At 57.1% G+C, this 16,745-nt stretch overlaps 1 pseudogene; it reads right to left on the reverse strand.

Annotated features, from left to right (window-relative positions):
* Positions 1-275: 275 nt before the first annotated feature.
* Positions 276-16,051, reverse strand: LOC133339567 (homeobox protein orthopedia B-like; annotated as a pseudogene).
* Positions 16,052-16,745: the final 694 nt, after the last annotated feature.

Here is a 16,745-nt window from a genome sequence, read left to right on the forward strand (position 1 = left end):
GCCACAGGGACCCCCCTCGTGTGCCAGGAGGACCAGCGCTCCCCTCGCGCCGGCGCCACGGAACCCCCCGGGCCCCGTCAGTCGGTCAGAGGCGGCTGGAGCCCATGGGGGCCGAGGCGACCCACCTGGCTCCGAACCGGACGAGGTCCGACTCCTTCCTACCTGGCCCCAACGCGGTCCCCTGGGGTCCGGCACCGATCCCCCAATGCCCCCCCCCACCCCCAGTTTCTTACCCTCCACCCCTTACCCCCCGTCCCCTACCCCCCCCCCTTCTGCTAGGCGAAGCTCATGGAGACCGTGTGCTCCAGGGCCTTGCGGCGCAAGGAGGCGATGCTCGTGCCCCGCCACATGTCCCCGACCTCGGGAGAGCCGCAGAGCTGCGGGGAGCCCGTGGGGACGGTGCTCACCACTTGCGGCGGCCCCGACAGCGACGTGGAGACCATCCCGGGGAACGAGGGCTGGTACAGGTGCGACTGCAGCCCGCCGCCGTTCGACAGCCCCATGTGGTTGGGGCCCCCGCCCAGACTGCACTGCGACAGGGATTGCCCATCTGGGGCTGGCGGCCCAGAGACGGCGGCAGCGGCAGCGACGAGACGCCGGACATGGCGGCGCCCCAGCGCGCGTCCCCCGCGTGGAAGGAGCACAGCGAGTCGGCCATGGAGGGAGGGAACTGCGGCAGGCCCGCGGGCGGCAGCAGCGCGCCCGGGGTGCGGAACACGTTGTCGTCTTCTTGCGCTTCTTCCACTTGGCGCGGCGGTTCTGGAACCAGACCTGCCCGGAGGGGACACGGGAGGAGGGGTCACAACCGGTGGAGGAGAGGGGTCACGGGAGGAGGGGTCACAACCGGTGGAGGAGAGGGGGTCACGGGAGGGAGGGGTCACAAGCCGGTGGAGGAGAGGGGGTCACGGGAGGAGGGGTCCCAACCGTGGAGGAGAGGGGTCATGGGGGAGGGGGTCACAACCGGTGGAGGAGGCGGGGGTCACGGGAGGAGGGGTCCAACCGCGGAGGAGAGGGGGTCACGGGAGGGATGGCATCGCCAGGTGAGGGTCGACTGCGCCCAGTGAAGACACGAGAGGGGCAGCAACGAGCAGGGACAGAGGGGGGGGGGTGGCATGGACAGATGCCCGTCACCAAGGCGAAGGCGACCAGGGGGAGGGGGGTGCAGGCGGCAGGCACGAGCAGCGAGCGGCAATCGGGGTGGGCGCGACGCCGTCCATTAACAAGGGGGGGCGGGGCGGGGGGGTTCATTGACGTCGTGAGCGAGCCCTGTTAGCGAGCTCCTGTTAGCGAGCACCTGTTGGCGACCTCCTGTTAGCGAGCTCCTGTTAGCGACCTCCTGTTAGACCTCCTGTTAGCGAGCCCTGTTAGCGACCTCCTGTTAGCGAGCTCCTGTTAGCGAGCTCCTAGCGCCTGTTAGCGAGCTCCTGTTGGCGAGCACCGTTTGGCGAGGCATGCTCTTCTCTCTCTCACAGGCGCGGAAACAAGAACAAAGCCGAAGATCCCCCATCACAGACGGAGCCACTGTTATAGCAACTTCTGTTTGGGAATACCTATGAAGGCCAGAACCACACCCAGCCGCCTTTGTGTCCCCAATGCAGATGTGTATACACCTTGTCGACGGAGGGGAGGCTCAGGACCGATTTACATAGATATTTGCCACTTATGTTGGTCGTGAGCGGCAATCGAACTCGGGTCTCGGGGTTCGTAGCGTGGTGCGCGAACCGCGACACTGCCGATCAGCTTCATCACATGTGCATGCAAACACAAGTATGCACGTGCACACGTACTTGTACAGATACACACATAGACGCACACATATCCCCACGCACAGACAGACAGATTTACACAAACACACCACGTTATCGTGCGCCATGCCGGCCTTAACAGGTGCTCGCTAACACCACTGTCCCCACCAATCTATACGCACACGCCTTTTGTCACACACACACATACGAGGAGTATATCCACAGGACAAGCGCAGTTGACTTCCCCCACAAAGTGGTACTAATTTTATCGACACGGAAGCAATGATGATGATGGGGAGTCAACTCCCAACCAGGATCTCGACAACGTCCGATTGCCGTCGGTTCCTTCACCTCGATCCGTTGCCGAGTCGCGGCGAGACGCGTGCCCATCATGGAGGGCCACCACTGGAGTGGGTGGTGCAGCTGAGGCAATTACTGACGGTGGCCAGGGGGTCAAACTGATGACGTAATAAAGAGGCGCTCAAGAGCTCGGGTGGAGGAGCGCTTTTGCAAAACTGGATTTGATTTGAGAAGCAACACTTCGACCCGTGCTGAGACGCGTGGATCAGAGACGTGGGCTCGCACAGAGAGAAAACTGGAGCACGGCGAGAGAGTGGGAGCGTGCGATTTAGACTGAGACACAGAGAGAGGAACACGACGATCAGAGAACAGGCGCACACGATCGACATCACGTGGACTGTTCGGAGGTAAGCGGACGAGGAATGGCCACCGTGAGACGGGTGAGACTGGTGAAGGAATGGCAGCCAGACGATTGAACGCGGCCGAGGCCGGCTCAGTGACGACCACGAGCGGACGATCACCGCCGCGGATTTGGAGCGCGGCTAGCGTGCGGGATTTGAACTGAAAATGATTTTATATTTTACCACGTAAGGCCCACTGAGCTATACAGCTGTTTTTCTGAAGCGATTTGGTCACAAATTATAGCTCAACGAAGTGGCTTATCGCGTGGAATTTTTTAGGAGTTAAATAATCTAAACGCATGTTTTTAAATGTGGAGAGAAACCCGGAGGCCCCGGAGAGACATCCACGCGATTGTCGCATCGCAGGAGCATGAGGGCCGGCGAGAGGATGGGGAGGAGGCCTTCATCCAGCAGTGGATCGATCAGAGTGATGACGACGACGATGCGCACACAATGGCACAGATCCAACGAGAGAGGAGTAAGCACAGCACAAAACGCGGAGTGGATCGTGTCACCCTCGCCGCCGTTGATGTTAGCCGTGGCGCGGTGCGCTAACCGCTGCACCACCGCCACCTCGTGCACACACTGACACTCGTACTTGCGTACACACACAGCACGTGTTTAGAGGACAGCATTCATCTACTGAAGATCCATGTACACACACGCACACCTATATAGTGCGACAGTGCGTCGCGTGTATCCTTACGCGTGTACACATTGAAAGACACACACGCCATGCACATCAACTACACATCATGGAATTTGTGAGGGTGCACACACACGTGTGCGTGTTTATAAAGACCCCCCATATAGCCTTAACTGACTATTGGGGCAAGTGCTGTTAGCGAGTCGCACCTATGAAGGCCGGCATGGCGCACGAGGGGGTGGGTGGCCAGCACCACGCCCGGCCGCCTTTGTCTCCCGAGTGGCAATATTTACACATTGTACCAGGTACTCATTTGAGGCCGGGTCGACCTAGGGGAGAGGCCCAAGAACGGTTGAGATATCCGTCACTGGCGTTTGTGGCCGTGAGCGGGAATTGAACCCAGACGCCGGGTTCGTGGTGCAGTGCGCAAACCGCTATTGCCCCACCACACACACACAACACACACACACAACACACACACAACACACACACACAACACACACACACAACACACACACAACACACACACACAAACACCACAACACACACACAACACACACAACACACACACAACACACACACAACACACAACACACACAACACACACACACTACACACACACAACACACACACACCACACACACAACACACACACAACACACACACAACACACACACCTCAGGGAGAGTCCACGCACCTCACGCGCCCTTGACAGTCTAACCAATCGGACCACCCCGCGCCATGATTGCTGGGGCCCAGATTCTCGAACGACGATGTTTTATGCCAATTGTCTCGTTCATGCATACAGTGAACTATCTATTTCCATTCAATACTCATCAATTGACCAATAACATATTCATATACAGAGGACCGCAGAGCTTCGGCAATTGCAGGTAGCGCCGCTGCCGCCCTCCGGCTCGTTTGTGCTTCCTCTGCGTCGCCCTCTGCACGAGAACGGCACCTCGCCGAGCGCTTCGACAACACCGCTGTGCTCTACACGAGTCGCGATGCGGGTCTCTGTGCGTGTATGTGAGATGTGAATAGACTTGCACGCGGTTATAAGTACTCACACGGTACAGGCCAGACGATGAACACGCGCGTGTGCTATAGTGTAGCGGTTATCGCGCTGCGCTATAGACCCGGTGACCCGGATTGATTCCCGCTCACGACCAACACCAGTGACGATAATCTCAACCGGTCCTGGGCCTCCCCGACTCAAATGAGTATCTGGTGCGATGTGTAAACATCGCCACCGGGGAGACAAAGGCGGTCGGGCGTGGTGCGGGCCACCGACCCCCTCGTGTACAGTTCGGCCTTCATAGGTGCTCGCTAACAGCACGTGCCCCTACAGTCTGTTAAGACTACACGGGGGATCCTTGTGTGTGTGCACGTGTGCGGTCCGCATGGCATCTCTCCGTTTAAAAGCGGCGCGGAAGTGAACACATTCACGGGGCGCACGCGCTGTCTGCGCACCACCACGGCCACCGCCGCGCGCGTCGTCCTGCACACAGCAACCCACGCGGCCGCCGCTCCAGCAAGCTCCAACTACCGCCGCCCGACCAACTTCCATTCAGCGGGTGGTCACTCCTTGTCTGCTTCTGCCCCGATGGTCAACTCCCTCCCTTCATCCTCGTCCGCGCTGATTCCCCCCCTTCCCTCCCCCGCCCGGTCTCTGTTCAGATCTTCTCTGTCCATGGCTGAGCGCGTCCATCTGTCCTCGCGTTTTGTTATAGAAGTCAGCCCCCCCCCATCGCCCCCCCATCGCCCCCCCCCCCCATTGCCCCCCCCCATCTCCCCCGCCATCGCCCCGCCACTTGCCGTTGATCTGAACAACATAAACATCAACAATACATTCCTCCTCGTGTGTGCCCCCAGGCGCTAACCCGACGATATAAACTTGAGACCATACGCCCCGTGGCTGTCTCCACGTACACGTGCTGCGGTTGTGGTGTGAGTGTCCGCATCCCCTCGGCCACGTTGGTTTGAAACAAGCACAATGAGGACCGGTTTCCACACTCGAGTGTCTCATCAGCAGTCAGGCTCGCTTGCCTGCAGCACTGCTGCTGCACTGCTGCTGCTGCTACTGCTGCTGCTACTGCTGCTGCTGCACAGCTGCTGCACTGCTGCTACTGCTGCTGCTACTGCTGCTACTGCTGCTGCTGCTACTGCTGCTACTGCTGCTACTGCTGCACTGCTGCTGCTGCTGCTACTGCTGCTACTGCTGCTGCTGCACCGCTGCTGTTGCTGCTGGCGCACTGCCTCTGGGTGCAAGCGGCGTCTCCGCCTCGTGCGTCTCCATGCGGGGAGCGCGGGGAGCGGCGGCGCCGCGCGGGAGCGCTCCACTGCGCTCCGGACTCGGCGGCCCGTGTTCGATTCCCGCTCACGAGCAATGACGGCGATTATTTGAACTGGTCTTGGCCCTCCTCGAGGTCGACCCTTAATAAATGAGTCCCTGGTGCGGTGCGGTGTGGAAACATCGTCACTGGGGAGACAAAGGCGGCCTGGCGTGGCCCTGGCCACACGGCGCCCTCGTGTGCTGTGCCAGCCTTGATAGGTGCTGCTCGCTAACAGCCCTCGCTTCAACAGTCTGTTAAAGGTTACACGTTGATATTTATCTTTGTATTACAGTGAGTGTGTGTTGTACAGCGTGTGAGTGTGCACGCGCATTCCACGCACACTCCACGCACACTCCACGCACACCCCCGGCTACCCCCGGCGGGGGCAGGGGCTAGGTAGGGGAGTGGGGCTCCGTGGGGTGCCGAGTGTCGCGGGTCGCTCCGTGCCCGTGAATTCGCCGGGGTCGTTAATGAATTAATTGACGAGAAGCGCGGACCGCGCACGCGCGCCGCGATCCGGGGTTCGAGGAGCGCGCGCGCGCACAAGGGGGGACCACAACGACAAAGATCCCCCGTGTAGCCTTCAACAGGCAGATGAGGCAAGTGCTGTTAGCGAGGAGCACCTATGAAGGCCGGCACGCGACACGGCGGAGTGGTGTGACCAGCACCACGCCCGAACGCCTTTGCCTTCCCAGCGCTGATGTTTACTCGCCGCCACCAGTTTCTCATTTAAGACCAAGTCGACCGAGGAGAGGAGGCCCAGTTCCGGATCAAATACTCGCCACTGATCGGTCGTGAGCCAACTCGGATCGCCAGGTTCGTAGCGCAGCGCGCTCACCTACTGCGACACATGCAAAACAAATACAAATCTCCCCCATATAGTATTAACTGACTAATGGGGCAAGTGCCCTTAGCGAGCACCTATACGTGTTAGCGAGTAACATACTCTAGATAATATGTGCGGTGCACATGAGCACATGCCGGCTGCGTGTGCGTATGCACGGCGTGAACACCCTCACCTCACAGCCCACACGGGTACTCATAGTCACGGCTACTCGCGGACATATTCACGTGGATATTCTGCATGGTGTGCCAACATGGTTTACACAGCACACGCACACACGCACGTGTGTCATTATTACACGTGTGTCATTATTACACGTGTGTAAATTACGCACGTGCCCAGGCGCCGGCCATCAACATCATCATTCTCGTGGTGGTGGAGATGATGATTATGATGATGATGGAGGTAGTGGAAGTGAAGGGGATAATGATAGTGGTGGAAATTTATGGTGGAGATGCAGACAGTGGTGGAGGTGATGGTGGCGATGGTGACAGTGATATAGATGATGATACAGATGATGGTGGAGATGCAGACAGTGGTGGGGATGATGATGATGATGGTGTGATGGTGGTGGCGAGGATGATTATGATGATGTTACTTTTGTTTACGTTTTAAAGCGTCCGCATAATGACGTGAGAGGGGAGCGCGGATGGGCAGATGAGAGCTGAGAGTGAAGAGAGGGTGCGGGGGCTTCATTGGCACATGTTTGACACTATTCCACGACAACACTAGATAACGGGATGCATGTATTAATAAACAAACATTGAAGACGAAGGCCCCCTGTATTGCGCACACGAGCTTTTGGGGGACGTGTTGTAAGCGAGTCGCGCCTATGAAGGCCGCTACTACAAACGAGGCGGTGGGTGGCCAGCACCACGCCCCGTCGCCCTCGTCTCCCACAGCGCACCACACAGCGCACCATGGACTCATTTAGCGCTCAGTCGACACAGGGCAGAGCCGGCATCGGTTCAGATATTCGCAGCCCCACCACTCCCCCCAGACGCACGCGCACGCGCGCCGACTTGGCTGTGTCGCGTGGAGTGATCACGTGGGGAGCGGTGGTGCAGCGGTTAGCGACCCCAGATCGTTTTCCCGCTCGCGGCCAAATTGCGTGACGAATACCTCAACCGGTCCTGGGCGCTCCCCGAGGTCGATTCAGCCTCAACGGAGCACCTGGCGCGGTGGATAATATATCGGAATTAGGAAGACAAAGGCGGCCGAGCGTCGTGAGGGCCACCGAGCATCGTGCGCAGTGACGGCCTCTGCGGCTGCTCCCTAACGGCACTTGTCCCAATAGTCCACACAGACTACCCGGGGATCTTTGCCTTTGTGTAATAGCGCTTTCTCCTTCAAGTCCTTTGTGACATCGCAACGCGAGCAGTTAACTGCAGCGTGTACACCTCCATTGTGAGTGATAAACCCTCCATTGTGAGTGTGTTAACCCTCTAGAGTGGTGTGTAAACCTCTAGAGTGAGTGTGTTAACCCTCTAGAGTGAGTGTGTAAACCCTACAGGACGCGTGTGTAGATCCTCCATATGTATACAGTATAAATGCTGACACGTATTTACACGTATAGGTGAAAACACACGCGCACTTGTGTACGCGTGTGTTCATTGTAAGTTAACACACGCGCACGTACACATGAACACACGCGCACGTGTTGTGTTTACATATTAACACACCGGCACGCGTGGGCACTTGACCCCACACTCGTCGCGAGCCGTGCGCTGTCGCGAACCGCGTCGCGCTTTTTTGCCATGGCGAGGGGCCGAGTTTGATTTTTGATCGACTTGGTGAAGATGATGGTGGTGGTATTGATGGTGGGTGTTGATGATATTCGTGATGATGGTGGTGGTGATGATGGTGGTGTTGATGATGGTGGTGATGATGGTGGTGGTGTTGATGGTGGTGGTGTTGATGATGGTGGTGGTGATGGTATTGATGGTGGTGTTGATGATATTCGTGATGATGGTGGTGGTGATGATGGTGGTGTTGATGATGGTGGTGATGATGGTGGTGGTGTTGATGGTGGTGGTGTTGATGATGGTGGTGATGATGGTGGTGGTGTTGATGGTGGTGTTGATGATGGTGGTGGTGGTGTTGATGGTGGTGGTGTTGATGGTGGTGGTGGTATTGATGGTGGTGGTGATGATGATATTCGTGATGATGGTGGTGGTGGTGGTGGTATTGATGATGGTGGTGATGATGGTGGTGGTGATGGTGGTGGTGATGGTGGTGGTGTTGATGGTGGTGGTGTTGATGGTGGTGGTATTGATGGTGGTGGTATTGATGGTGGTGTTGATGATGATATTCGTGATGATGGTGGTGGTGGTGGTGGTATTGATGGTAGTGGTGATGATGGTATTCGTGATGATGGTGGTGGTCATGATCTTTGCGCCATCACCTCCATTGTGAGTTTACAAACCGCGGTCGCGATGCGCGCGACTCATACACACTCATACAAACTCACACACACACACATCTATACACACTCATACACACTCATACACACACACTCATGCACACTCATACACACAGACTCATATACACACACACTCATACACACTCACACACACATGCACACTCATCTCATACACACACACTTATACACACACCCTCATACACACTCATACACACACACACATACACACTCATACACACTCATACACACCACTCATACCACACTCATACACACTCACACACACTCATACACACACACTCATACACACTCACACTCATACACACCCATACACACACACACCCATACACACTCATACACACCCATACACACATACACACTCATACACCCATACACACACAACAACAACAACAACAACAACCGCCATTCGCCACTAAGTGGCGGTGACGTCACCACGACGCTGTGCCAGGCCAAGTGCACCTTGAGGCCACGTGAAGTGTCGAACGCCCGCTGGCAGGAGGTCACGGGGCAGACCCAGGTGCCACTGGTCGACTGACCGAGATGACCGAGATGACTGGCTGATGCACCACCTGTGCCCCCTACTGTGCCAACTTGCTGTGCTTTAGCCACCCGGCACTCCGCTCGTTGTTGTGAGCGTCGCTTCTCCGTCCTCCGTTGTTGTTGGAGGGCAACTGACTCCAACTGCCCAGTAGCGTCCTTCACGAGCCTCCTCCACTGAGGCCGATCTTAACACCGCTGGTACCAGTCATCGGCAAGTCCACTCAGCTCCACATCCTCCTGTACCACATCATTCCATCTCTTTTCTAGCCCGTGCCGCGCCCGTTTAGCCCCCTCGATCCGGTCGAACAAAAGCTGTTTAGGCTACGAACACACTCATGCACACGAACACACTCATATAGATAAATATCCCCATTGTAGCCAAATATCCCCATTGTAACAGAGTGTTGGGGAAAGTGCTGTGAGCGCGCACGGCACACGAGGGGGTTGGTGGCCAGCACCACACCCGACCGCCTTTGTCTCCCAGTGACGATATTTACACAGCACACCAGGTCATCATATGAGGCTGAGTCAACCTAGGAGAGGCCCAGGACCGTTTCAAATAATCGTCATTCGTGTTGGGTGTTAATGGGAATTGAACTGGGGTCGCCGGGTTCGGAGCTCAGGACGTGTGTGTCAACGGCGCTAACCACTGCGCCTTCACTCCCCACAATACACACTCACTTATATATTGACGCGATCTACGCCAAAACACCTCTATTATGGATAACACATTGTCATACATACACACAAACACACACATACACACTCATATGTTCGTATACGGGGTGCGTGAGTAACACGCGGTTTGTTCGGACACGCGGTGTATTAATTACCACACTGCGCTACGAACCCGGCCACCCGAGTTCGATTCCCGCTAACGACCAATAACAAAGACAGCGAATATTTTGACTGGTCATGAGCCTTCCAATAATCGCTACTGGGGAGACAGAGGTGGCCGAGTGTGTTGCTGGTCTTCGTAGTTTCTCGCGAATAGTACTTGCCCCAACCGCCTGTTCAGGATGTGCGGGGGATATTTCCCTTCGTGTTTTAGTGACATCGGAGTGAGTGAGCTAGGCTCGCTCTCTTTCGTCTTCAGCGTCACACTCCGCGGGAGGCGAATTACTCGGTCCACCGATGCTGCTGGGCTTGCGTGTGAGATTGTTTAATGCTCAGCGGAGACTCGACAACGTTTGTGCCACGTTTCAGCCGTCTACGCCTTCCAGAACATCATCACCCCCACGCACCGTCCTCTATATTTACAACACGTGTACCATTATTAGACACAAATAGTTTGTAACAGACTGTTGGGGCAAGTGCTGTTAGCGAGTGGCACCTTCGAAGACCGGCATGGCTCACAACGAAGTGGACGGGTGGCGAGCACCACGCCCATCCGCCTTTGTCTCCCTCGTGGTAAAATCTACACACCGCACCAGGCACGCATTGGAGGCTGGGTCGACCTAGGGGAGGCCCAGGACCGGTTCGGTTAATCGTCACTGGTGTCGGTGCATGTGTATCATCTTAGAGCAATAGGAGTGTATTTATGAGCGTGTACGTTCTATTACGGGTATATATATATAACTCTGTATAATATAGAATCAGCCGTGTTTGTTTCATGACGTGGTGAATATACAAGGCGGCGACCTGGGGGAAGCCTTCATTCAACAGTGGATCGATCACGACTAATGCAAATATGAACCTCTACGGCGCGTACGTAAGACGAGGGTGTGTACGCGACAGCGTGCACGTCATCTGATAAGGGCGAGAGCGTGCGGCATCAGCAGCAGCACACACACACAGGTCGTGCGGCGCGTGTACACGCTGAATAGACCCAGACACACGCTCGCAAACAAAGCACACAGACCCCATGTGGCCTGCACAGACTGTTGGGGCACGCGCTGTGAGCGAGCGCCTATTCAGGGCGTGCACGCAGCTTCGTGCGCTCAGCACTGAGCCCCCCCCCCCCCCCCCGGGTGCAGAGGCACCGAGTCCCGGGTCCACGCACCCCCCCCCCCCTCCTCGTGAACGCGAACAGGTTGCGAGCGGTAAGAGTACAAACATCCTGCCATGCCGGCACGCACGTACACACATTCATAGCCACATAGAGTAATCGCAGTTACATATACATATTACATGCACACACACACATACATAAATATTATATAAAACGACAAACATCCCCCGTATAATTCTAGATTTTAAGCTTTCGTGACTGCAAGGATTCATATTCTTAGGTTTTTTGTTACATACGTGACTTTACCGGAAAAAACCTAAGAGTATGAATCCCCCGTATAGCCTACACAGACTGTTGGGGCAAGTGCTGTTGGCGAGCAGCTATGAAGGTCGCTACGGCGCACGAGGGGGTGGTCACAACTGCACCTGGCCGATGATGTTGATGTTTACGCATCGCACCAGGTACTAATTTGAAGCTGAGTCGACCTAGGAGAGGCCCGGAACCGGTTCAGATAATCGTCACTGGTGTTGGTGGCCAGTACGAGAATCGACCTCGGGTGTCTCCGCTCTATATAAACACACAACGACAAATACGCAAATGCGTACAAAGACAGAAACATGCACATATATACAGTATACACATATAGAACATACACATATATACTTATACTATAAACGTACGCATATGTGCACACATTCACCAATACAGATATCAACTGGTAAACACAACAGGCAAATACATAAACACACTCACGCTCGCATGTGTAGCCGTATCTGCGTGCGTGCGCACGCGCATACAACCCAGTGCTGCGTGAGGCCTCCTCGCCACGCCGTGCTTGGCCATGGGGGCACTGAAGGAGCGGACAGCGGGTTCGCGCTTTCAAGTCTCGTACCTCAGTTCCGATCCTGGCCACGGCTCACGTCAGTGGCGAGTGACGTCTGGACCGGTTCTGGACCTCCCGATCTGGTCGCGCGCCGCGCCGGCCTCCGCGGGCACTGCCCGTGACCAGCACTCGCCCCAACAGTCTGTGCAGGCTACCCGGGGGAGCTTTGTCTCCGTGGGAGTGCGCGCGCCACAACATCGACGCCGCCCGCGGGAAGCGACGAGGCCGCCGCGTCTCTCGACACCGCGCGCCGCCAACGACGACGACGGCGGTGACGACGACGACGAGAGGCATCGCGCCCGGGCCCCTGTCGGGTGGTCATGACCCTCCCTCGTGACAGTATCAATGATGATAATATAATAGTAGTCCTCACCGTAGTAATGATTGTACAATGACGCATACATGTTTACGTGGTGGGCACGCTGCGGGTAAAGTAGAGAGACGTGGGTCCCCCCGGGGTTCACGCGGCTCTCACGCCGAGGCAGGCCCCGCGCCGAGCGGCGCGGCGGCGATGATCGCTCGGACTTCGCGGACGCGGCGCAACTTTACACACAAACCACCATCACCAACATCATCACCACCATCATCACCACCATCACCTAATCACCACTATCATCACCACCATCACCACCACTATCACCATCATCACCACTTTCACCATCATCACCATCATCATCACCACCATCATCACCACCACCATCACCATCATCACTACCATCATCACCATCACTACCAACATCACCACCATCATCACCACCACCATCACCATCATCACTACCATCATCACCATCACTACCATCACCACCATCATCATCATCATCGCCATCATCATCGCCACCATCATCATCACCACCACCATCACCATCATCGTCACCATCATCACCACCATCATCACTACCATCATCATCGCCACCACCATCACCATCATCACTACCATCATCACCACCACCATCATCATCACCATCACTACCATCATCACCAATACCACGATCACCATCAACACTACCATCATCACTACCAGCATCACCATCATCATTACCATCATCGCCACCACCATCATCATCGCCACCACCATCGCCACAACCAATACCACGATCACCCCCACCATCAGCGTCATCGCTGCCCATCCGCTGTGGTTATTGTTGACGCGATGGCGATTGTAACTGCGCAGCTACCGCGCTACTCTCGCTGTGGGCTCGCGGTGCCGTGGTGTGTGACGCTATGTCCGACGTTTCGCTCCACGTGCCGGGAACTTCTGCGGGAATTGACGGTGCGGACGCAGCGGCAAACACCTTCCCGGTAGCGTAGAGTGGCTCTTGTTGTGCCAGTTAACCATTGTCAAATCTAACAAGTTTAACCACTGCCATTGCTAACCAGTTAACAATTGTTACATTTAACTATTATTGTACTATTTAACTTATGTAATATCTAACCAGTGAACTAGTGTTACAATTCACGATTCGTATCAGTGCCTATTGCAATACGAGTTAGCTATGCTCATAGTTGCTATTGTTACGCTGTCGCTCTGATTGGGACTGCCGCTGTTTGTGTTGAGAGTTATGATTGTTCTGCCAGGATCGTCACCCGATGGCCGCTATGAATGAGAGTTACCAAGGCGATGATTACGGCTGTTGCTGTTGTTGCTGTTGTTGTTGTTGTCAACATTCTGGTTGTCGCTCGTGTAACTCTCGAGTAGTTTTGGGTGTTTTTATTGATCGACGACCGCGACTCAAGCTGCCCACATTGTGGGTCGCGAACGCAGCGCGCCGCGGTCGCGCTGCGTTCGCGCTCTTCCGCGATAACCTCAGAAACAGCGACACCCACCTCGACAACAACAACAACAACCACGATAGCAATTACCAGGATAACAACCACCACCACGACAACCACTACCACCACCACGACGACAACAACACGACGACGCCAGGGTCGACAAGAGGGCGATGGGTTCGCGGTGGCGGAGTGCGACAGCGAAAACGCGACGACGACGACGACGACGCGGCGCGAATAGCAGCGACCGTAGCTCCGTGTCGATGACAATGATGGCAGCGGCCGCACACGCGCACGTGTATACGCACGCGCGTGAATACACACGCACGTGTACACGCACGTGAACACACACGTGAACACACGCACGTGTACACGCACGTGCACACCAGACTTGCACGCACACGTCAACAAACCACGCGCGATCACCCGCGCGTACACACACACACGTGTACACACACACACACACGTGTACACACACACGTGTACACACACACGTGTACACACACACGCGTGTACAAACACACGCGTGTACACACACACGCGCGCGATACGTACGCATCCAAACGACACGCTGCCGCACGTGTACACGCACACCCGTCGCCCCGCCCGCCCGCCCCGCGCACACGTGCACACACCTGCACGCGCGCGGCACGCACCTGCACGCGCGACTCGGTGAGGCCGATGCGCAGCGCCAGCTCCTCGCGCATGAAGATGTCGGGGTAGTGCGTCTTGGCGAAGCTGCGCTCCAGCTCGTTGAGCTGCGCGGGCGTGAAGCGCGTGCGGTGACGCTTCTGCTTCTGCGGCGCCACCCCCGACTGCTGCTTGCTGCTGTCCGGCTCCTTGAGAGCCGACAGCCCCGAGCCGCCGCCTCCTCCTCCACCACCTCCTCCACCTCCTCCTACTCCACCACCTCCTCCTCCGCCGCCGGTCCCTGGTTCTGCTGCTGCTGCTGCATGTCGTCCCCCCCGAGCATCGTGACTCCGTCGGGGCCCCCGCACCCCCCCGAGACGCACGGGTGCTCGTTCCCGTTGCCGCCCACGCCGACCAGGCGACACTTGCTGGCCTCGGCGACTCGCAGCATCTCAGAGTGATCCTTGAGACCTGAACATACGAAAAGAAGGGGGGGAGTGATGGGTGGGGGGGTCCGTGAGATGGGGGGGGTCTCCATTATTTGAGCCCCCCTTCGGGGGGGTCCCTCTTAGCCAGGGCGCCTTTAGCGGAGTCTCCAATTCCAAAAATCCCTCTCACTCGGGACCCCTGTCGTCTTCGGAGTTCTCCCCACCAGGATCCCGACTAGCAGAGGTCCCCTTCCCGGTCCCCTCGCTCGCGAAGAGACACGTGCTGCTGCTGCTCGCACGCCAGCGCGCGCGAATGTAAACACGCCGCGCTAATGGAGATGAATGGAAACGGGAGTTCCGCTCGCCGCGCGCATCATTGCGTGTCTCGGTGTCTCCGCGTGTCTCGGTGTCTCCGCGTGTCTCCGCGTTTCTCGGTGTCTCCGCGTGTCTCGGTGTCTCCGCGTGTCTCCGCGTGTCTCGGTGTCTCCGCGTGTCTCCGCGTGTCTCGGTGTCTCCGCGTGTCTCCGCGTGTCTCGGTGTCTGCGCGTGTCTCGGTGTCTCCGTGTGTCTCAGTATGTCTCCGCGTGTCTCGGTGTGTCTCGGCGTGTCTCAGTATGTCTCCGCGTGGCGTGTCTCTGGTATAAGGGTGTCTCGATAGTGTCTCCGCGTGTCTCTCTCTAAGTCTCCGAGCGGGACTTGATGAGGTGCGTGTGTCTGCGCAACTCGGCGCTTGGAGTTTTGACTCGGCGTGTCTCTGCGTGTCTGGCCGCGGCGTCTCACCCTCGGCGGAGTACATGTTCCTCTGCACGAGTCGCGAGTCCAGCATGTCTGCGTGCGACAGCATCGCGAGGCTGCTGCTGCCGCGCCGGGCGGCTCCCGCCCCCCCCCCTCCTCCTCCGCGCTCTCGCCCCTAATCTCCCCTGATCTCGTTTCACGCTCGTCTCCCGCCGCCCGCTCTGCTCGCTCTCGTCACACTGGTCGATGTCGCCGTTGTTCTTATCGTCGATGTCGTAGCTGTTAAAGTTGATGCCACGCGGCAGTGGCCGCGCGTCGCCGCCGGCCGATGAATATAACGGCGCGACGCCTAATGGGCCGGCCTTATGAGCCACCTAAATCAGGGCCGTCACGCAATCACAGCCAATGAGATCTGACGAGGTGAGGGCTACTGACTCCCCCCTCCCCTTGCACCCCTCCTCCCCCTCCTCCTCCTCCCCCCCGAATTAGCGTCGCCTCGCCCCTCCCTCAGCCCCCCCCCCCCGCGCCGCGAGTGCGCGCGCGCGTTCGCGATGGCAGCGGCACTTAGCACGGGCACGCGCGGGGCCACGCGGGCTCGCTCGCTCACTCAGCACCACGGGGAGCCCGGGGGAGCGGGGGGGAGAGGGGACAAACATGAGCAGAGATGAGCGGAGATGAGCAGGAGATACAGCTTGTGGTCAAAGGAGATGATAGGTACCGCTTGGAAGATGAACGAAGCTCAACAGGGATGAGCCGGAGTGATGTGAGTGTGCGGCGTGAGATGATGATGATGACTATGTTGGGACGTCGGATGATAATGTTGAGGTGTGAGATGATGACCATGATGTTGATCCTCCGTGACATGATGATGGTAAGTTGTGAGATGATGGTGCAGCGTTGGATGACGGGGATGGTCTAGCGTGAGGCACTGGTGAAGCTTGAGATGATGATGGGGATGGTGGCGCAGCGTGCGATGGTGGTGGTGCAGTAGCGAGAGATGATGATGATGATGAAGATGATGATGATGGGGGTGCTGATGAAGCTGGACACGCTGCGCACAAATCGCGGTTCGGGGCTCCCATCTCTCCCCGAGTCC

This window comes from Lethenteron reissneri, unplaced genomic scaffold, assembly GCF_015708825.2.
Source record: "Lethenteron reissneri isolate LAM-NWPU_2019-01 unplaced genomic scaffold, ASM1570882v1 scaffold_191, whole genome shotgun sequence".
NCBI classification, from domain to species: domain Eukaryota; kingdom Metazoa; phylum Chordata; class Hyperoartia; order Petromyzontiformes; family Petromyzontidae; genus Lethenteron; species Lethenteron reissneri.